The 6944-nt window shown below is 41.4% G+C and overlaps 1 long non-coding RNA gene across 2 annotated transcripts; it reads right to left on the reverse strand.

Moving 5' to 3' along the window:
* On the reverse strand, nucleotides 1-2705 carry LOC126049444 (uncharacterized). Of its 2 annotated transcripts, XR_007509196.1 has the most exons (3): nucleotides 2450-2705; nucleotides 874-929; nucleotides 1-683 (listed from the first exon to the last, which is right to left on the reverse strand). It is a non-coding gene; the product is annotated as an uncharacterized LOC126049444 (long non-coding RNA). The 2 variants fall into 2 exon arrangements; XR_007509195.1 differs by lacking the exon at nucleotides 874-929.
* Nucleotides 2706-6944: the final 4239 nt, after the last annotated feature.

Consider the following 6944-nt stretch of genomic DNA (forward strand, 5'->3'; position numbering starts at 1 on the left):
ATTCATTCAGGTATAACGCTGACTTTTTTTTTTTTTAATACAGGCTAATGTTTAGCAGGAGATGTAGTAGATAGTAAGGCAGAAACCCAGTGGGATGTTTACTGTTAGCAGAGCATTTGGAGTGGTCCCCAACAGAAAGACCTTTAGTCAGTGGGGCATACTGGAACATAAAGCAGGTTTTACCAACTCTGCAAAACTAAGTCCATAGTATGAAATGCTGTTGAACTCACACAAGCACCAAGCAGGTGCTGCTACCACGTGTTATGCAGCTCAACTGTGTCGAGGAAAGAAATTTGGAATCCTTATTCAGGGGCCTCGGTTCCCCATGTCGTTCACTGAAGAAGCTCTCCACCTCAGAAGGTGCATTTGAAGCCATCTCCAGACTGAACAGCCACCTCCAGGTCAACACACCTACTGCAGCAGGAACAAACTGGGGAGAACTGTGTACAAATTTTTTTTTCCCCTGAAGCAGGAGTCTTCATTAAGGACATAGCAGTGTCTCCACCCACTTACAATCCAAAGCCTTAAATGTAAGTGCCTACAAATGCTTTTCCAATAAATAGACGTAGAGAATTCTTCCAAAGCACAGAAGACACAGAGCCCTCTCTCAATACACCTCCATGGAAAGGCAGGTGGTTACAGCACCTTCTTGGGATCAGAAAGACACAAGTAGGAGTCCAAACCTGTGGACACAAATAACAGTCTTCACTCTCATCTGTCACAGTCATTCTGATGTAGAAAGAACTCAAGCTTCATGGGCCAGAAAGTGGGAACAAGAATGAGCATCACAGTACTATTTCAGATATGTCTTCCGTCAATCTAAATCTATCCTTCATACAAAGGAGAAAAACAAATACATATTAATGCACTTACCAAAATGCAATTGTGTAAGAGGGGGGACAGCAACTCACTCTCCTCCCATATGTGTTCTATAAAGAAAAAAGTTGAAAAGTTGCTATCACTGCACTTCAAGTAGAGATTGATTGACTCGCCATATGTAGGTTTGCTTGTAGATTAACATATAGTTGAAACCCTACAGAGAAGTTTCCCTAACTTCTGGATCCTAGCCAGGAAAAAAGCCTGAACAAGGCGACAAGGTGATGGTGGTACAACCAAGGTACTCCAGGGCACGGGGAGCAGGAGAACTGCAGGCTTGCAGGGAATTCTGGGGTCGAAAGCTGAGGTCTTGTTTGCCCCAGACACCTGGGGAATGAGCTGCTGGAACCAGGATCTGTAGGAATGGTATCCCAAATTTGGGCATCTAAATTAATTGCCTTTGGGTCTGACCTTTGAGATGAGAAGACCAGAGACCCAAGATAAAAGCTAACAGAAAGAAGAGAGGTAGATTGACTTTTCATCTCACTAGCAATATAGAGAAGCTTTTATTCACATCTCAGCTACCTAATGTTTCTGATGAAACAAATTTTTCCGTAACCAGTGTATATTTTTTACATTATAGAAATTAAGTGGAAAGACTCAACAGGGAGTTTAAGTGATCTAATCACCTATCTTCCCCTGACTCTCGACAGGGCATCCATTTTCTATAGGCTTCTTCAGTTGCACAGCCCAGCTAAACCGGTTTATAAACCTTACTCTGGAGGAGCTTAGCACAAAAGTAGCATCAAAAAAAGGATAAGATATAGATAAAAAATGTCCCTGACACCAGTATCAAATTTTCACCAGCTAGAGATGGACTTTTGTGTCCATGTTTACTTCAACCTTCTGGCCGTGCCTTTTCAGTTGATGCCCAATATATACAATTATACACTTCAAGTTCCCCCCGCTTCTGGGACATTGACTTTTAACCCCAGTATTTCTCTATCATTCCTTGCCAGATATTTTTGTGTTCAAACCATGAGGTAAATAAGCTAGTGATTTAGTGTAGCCTGAGTTCATAAAGAAAGTTCATCCAGAAAATGCCAAGCACTCTGAAAATTAAGCTGGTGAAGGCATTTAGGTACTCAGACATGGGGGGTTCCAAGTTTTGCATCAAGCAGCTCTCCGTGACAGCCATTGGAGCCAGAAGTATCCTTTTATAGAGCAGCCCATTTCCTTCAGTAGTCAAAGGATCTTGAGTCTCAGCTCCTATGGTTCTCTGCATTTGTTTGCAGTCTTTCAACCTTTCTAGCCACCATCCACTGAGATGCAGTTAGCTGCAAATTCTATATGGTGCTGAACACCCCCAATTCCCTGATTTATCACCATAGCTCATTACATGAGTAGGCCTTGCTGGTTTAACAGACAGAACTAAGATCACAGTGGATCCTATGGGACATTTTCTGAGTACACCAGAAGGCTGAACAGAAGAACTCACCTAGACACAAACAATTCTTGTATGATAGAACAGAATTAGCAGGGAGATGACATTCACCACATAAGCAATAAAAAAAAAAAAAAAAAACAAAAAACAACAACCAACCCACAGGCCTACAAGCTTGAAAACACTCACCTCACTCTTCTGTGGTTTGAGAAATGAAGTCTAGCACAGCAAAACAAAAATCAGACCTACTTTTAATCTGTGAACAGCTCTTTTGATGAAATCTGTCATGTTTCTGGCTTCTTTTGTTCCTTGTGAAAAGAGCAAAAATGTTATTTTTCATAAAGAATTTCCAAATGTTTTATCTTTATTAACGTTTCTTTATGATATAGTTCATCACTGCAGGCAAATCTGTCTCGTTCGTTAATTCTTCCATTGTCAAAACAACATAACCAATAGTTTATAACATCGTAAGTCTTGGACATCAGTCATAATACAGAGATTCCCCATTATGTACAGGATTGTCTATTTTGATATGTTTGAAAGGCCAGTCATGACTGGTTATACGTTTATCTGTTGCTATGAGCAGCATAATATTCTGTATTGAAGCAGTCAGCCTATTAATGGCATATGAGTTGTTGAGTTGCTTTTGTCACTGTTTGTGGTTTTCCAGATGGTAAGAAATTAATCGCTTAGTTTAAATATTATTAATGCTTTTTCTGCGAGTTTCATATTTGATGCAAGATTTGGCAAGTCCTCTGAAGTTTGGGTTCTTAAACATACAGCCTTCTATCCAAAAAGCTTGAGATCCTATTCCATGCTACTAAAGTGCAAAGAAGAAATAGAAAATTACTGGGAGGGAGACAAAAAAAGGACATAACAGAAGTGATTCATAGTTCAATTTCACACAAAAGTGCTAAGCAAAATGTAGCCTTCAAAAAAAGTCCTCAAAAGATCCAGTTCAGTAAATATGGCTGTTTCAGACCTCTTTAGAAAGATTTATCCATCAGCTGTCATTCTTCTCTTAAGCAGGATACACAAAGAAAGATTCAGTGCTGCCAGCACCCGATATATGCATTTAAGAGACCTCAATGCCTTTTATTTGAGATAACAAAAGCAAAAGCAAAACAAGACTACCAGAGTGCTTCACGTGGCTTTTTTCTGTTTGATTTTTGGGCTCTTAAAGCTGGCATTTTTGAATTTGACTGGGGAAAGTGGAGAGGAGACCACTCAAGTCATTGCTGCATCTGTGGGTATTATGTGATCACTTAAAGGCTCTAAAAATCTGTGGATCCCCTTTGCTCTGTTACACAACTATTAGCAGGTCTAACATCGCAGAAACCAGTGCAACTACAGTAGCAAGTCACCAGTACAGGAGAAATCGGAAGAGCTGAGTGCTACAAGTGACAGGCTTTCGTGTTGCAAAGCAATTTAAGTCACCTCCCGCAAATTTTTAAGTCAGAAGAAGGGACTGAAGAGAAAAAAGCAACGGGCTTCAAGTCTTAAAAACTGATGATCAAAGAGGCACTAGATCACAGGTGAGTATCAGTTTGGAATTCTGCAGTCCTATGTACCAGGTGCTTCAGCTCTAGTGGGACAAACACAAGTTCAGGGTCTATCGGATCCTCAAAAGTACGTTCTTCAACTGCCTGGAGACACCCTCACTTGGTCAGAGATCACTTCTACTCCGACTTCTGTATTTCAAACTTCTGAGAATAACCAAATGGAGGAATTTCCTTTAATAAAAGCCAGAACAGCACAGTCAGCTCGCTGAGAACATTATACCAGGTGAACTGCACTTAGCTGGCATAGACAGCTGAACCTCGCAAGTGTCCTTCAGCAGCCACCCACCCCCAGCTGAGGTGCTGCCTAAAAATCAGAGCACGCAGAAGCCGTAGCCATCCCGCTCCCTTTGAAAGTATTAAGAGGGCCCCGGAGTACTTCCACAGGTGGGCTCTCATCGCCCTAGAAATTGTTCTGTTTCCCCATTTCTCTGCCCCGAGTAAAGCTGCCTTCCCAGGGCGCTGAAGATCTTCTCCGGGCAGGGGATAGCCGCCCGCCCATACCCTGCAAGCCGTGCCGCCAGGCAACGGGAGGCGAGCCCACGGAGTCGGGCAGGGTGTTCCAGCTGTGCCGAGGGGAACCAGCGCTCGCACACCTCAGTCCTCTAGGCAGCCTTTGGACATCTGTTGCCTTCTCAGCTTTCTCCCCTTTACCCGGCAGTTCCTTATCCAACGCCTTCTCACCAGCCAAAAAGGTGAGGCAGAGCTTCTGTCAGAATTATCATTGCTGACATTCCCTAGATAACCACTAACCTGGCTGAACTGAAGAAAACAGGTAACAAAGGAGAATAAGGCCATCATTGATTTTTTTGGTTTCTCGTTGACAAAAATTGTGACAGCTGATAGCTATCCCATTCCTATAGCTGATTTTGATCAAGGCGGCGTATTGAATGACATATTACAGGTTAAACTTAGAAGCAAGAACCGGGGTCTTTGTTTCAGGTTTTGTTTTGATTTTAAGTAAATACTGCATTCTTCTCTTCCTCCGGTTCGCAGTTCTTGCCAGGCCGTGTTCCTTCATTTGAAGTGATTTGCAGTTTTGGAAGAACATACCGCTGTGGAGATCTGAATACATAAACAGTTACGTTGCCTTGCTACTATGCACCGCACCTAAAGAAGGTCCTTTTATCATCGATGTTGCTATCTCTGATGTTGTACACATGTGGAAGATATCTTCAGTTACCAGTACAATATTTTTGAAAAAAAAAGAAAGCATTAGCCAACCTTAACCAAAAAAAAAAAAAAAAAAAAAAAAAAAAAAAAGAAGAGAAAACTAATGCTCACCACATGCACTGCCTTGAGAATTCAGATGAACTTTCTGTGCTTCTTTTCTTTTGCTTTGGAAAAATGTGTAAGCCATGATTTTAAATCATTTGCAAACTCCCCTGCTTTAATTTATTAACGTAAGCTGACTGCATGAGAGCACTATTTTAACCTTAAACTGGAATACTAATAATATCCCTACACAATACCAGATATGTTTAATTTCAGCTTTTATTGTGCTATTATTGCAGTGGATCCCAAGAACATCTGATTGAAGTTACCTTAAAAGTTCTGCATTTAAATTAGATACGGAACCAAATAAACTCCACTGATCACAACAACCTTGAAGTCGTGGAAATTCAGATCTAGATCCAGGATTTGCAGCTGGATTCCATCCCGAGTTTAAATGTGACTCAGAATCAAAGAGTGTCGTGGCTGCATACACAGTTTACAGGAAACATTCAATTCAACATTTTTGGTAGGTGTTCCATCCTTTAATTACTCCCAAATTTCTGCCTAACTCTTCCTACCGAGACCTAAATTCGGATTCTTGCTTTCTTTCTGAACTGACTAAAGCCTTAGCAGACACATCACTTCACTACAGAATAAACATTGTGGCACTGATTTGAATCCAAAACTCTCTGAACAACTGTTTCACATCTAAGTAATTGCACCAGCAGTAGTGGGATTGCCTCCTTTTTTTTTGGGGGGGGGGGGGGGCCGTAGTGGTTGGAATTGCAGCCCGTGACTTTATCATACAATATGAAAAGCCTTTGGGCTATCCTCTCAGCTGGGAAAAATAAGCAGAGCTCTGTTGGTTTCTGGGTGAATGAGATTATAATTCGAATCAGAAGCATGGTGTTTGTTTATACCATAACAAAGTATCACAGAAGTGTGTATCATAAGCCTTAAAGCAATGCACTCAAGGACGGCAAAACCCACGAGTCTGAGCTTAGGTTTCAGTGACTCCAGTGAAGTTATGCCTATTTATTTCAGGATAGCAGTGCTGATGTGCACCAGCTGAGAATCTGGCTCCTTAACTCCTGGATGACAGCAGAAACCATCTACGGGGGGAGGGAGAAGAGGCAGGGGTGGGAATCAGCTTGAGTACAGAGCTGTGCCCCTAATAAATGGGTATCGGCCACCTCTTAAACAGGCAGGCCTGTTTATTCCCAAAGCAAAACTAGAGAATGAATAAACACATGTAAAAAATAATACAAAGGGTGTATTTCCTTAAGGAATTTCAAATGTGCATACTATGCTTTGCATTCCAGCACAAAGGATTTTGATCTTGAGCAACACTTAACCAGTTACTCATTTTACGTGCTTGCACATACAGCCCTCATGATTCAAAACAAACTCCTGTATAAAATGCCTTTCAGAACAAGCCATCCATTCAGTTAACTTGACAGCCTGTGCTCAGCTAAGGATAAAACTTCTGCTCTCTTCCATGCACCCAAAAAACTCCCAAACCAGCCAGCAGAAATAAACTCAAAGGACAGTTTCTCCTGGTACCACATCCACGCTGCTCATCCCAGTGGGAGATGGTTCGGTATGTAGCATCGCTATGTTTCAGACTAATTATGTAAGAGAAATCACACGTGGCATAAACAGAATGGATAACAAAGAGCAGCAGTAGATGTTCAAATAAGCCACTGTTTATGTCAAAACTAATAACTTGTTTACTGTAGTGGACCCAATAAGTTAACAGGTCCAATGAGCCTAATGACTTTATTATCCACTCCTCTTTTTTTGCTCTTCATTGAGGCTGGAGCTGATTTTTTTCAGGAATCATTATGTTTGTGCAATCCGAGCATATTGTTATTTGCTACTTTCTGTGTGATCATTTTGGCATTCTTATG

The sequence above is a fragment of the Accipiter gentilis genome, chromosome 22, assembly GCF_929443795.1.
Source record: "Accipiter gentilis chromosome 22, bAccGen1.1, whole genome shotgun sequence".
Lineage (NCBI taxonomy): Eukaryota > Metazoa > Chordata > Aves > Accipitriformes > Accipitridae > Astur > Astur gentilis.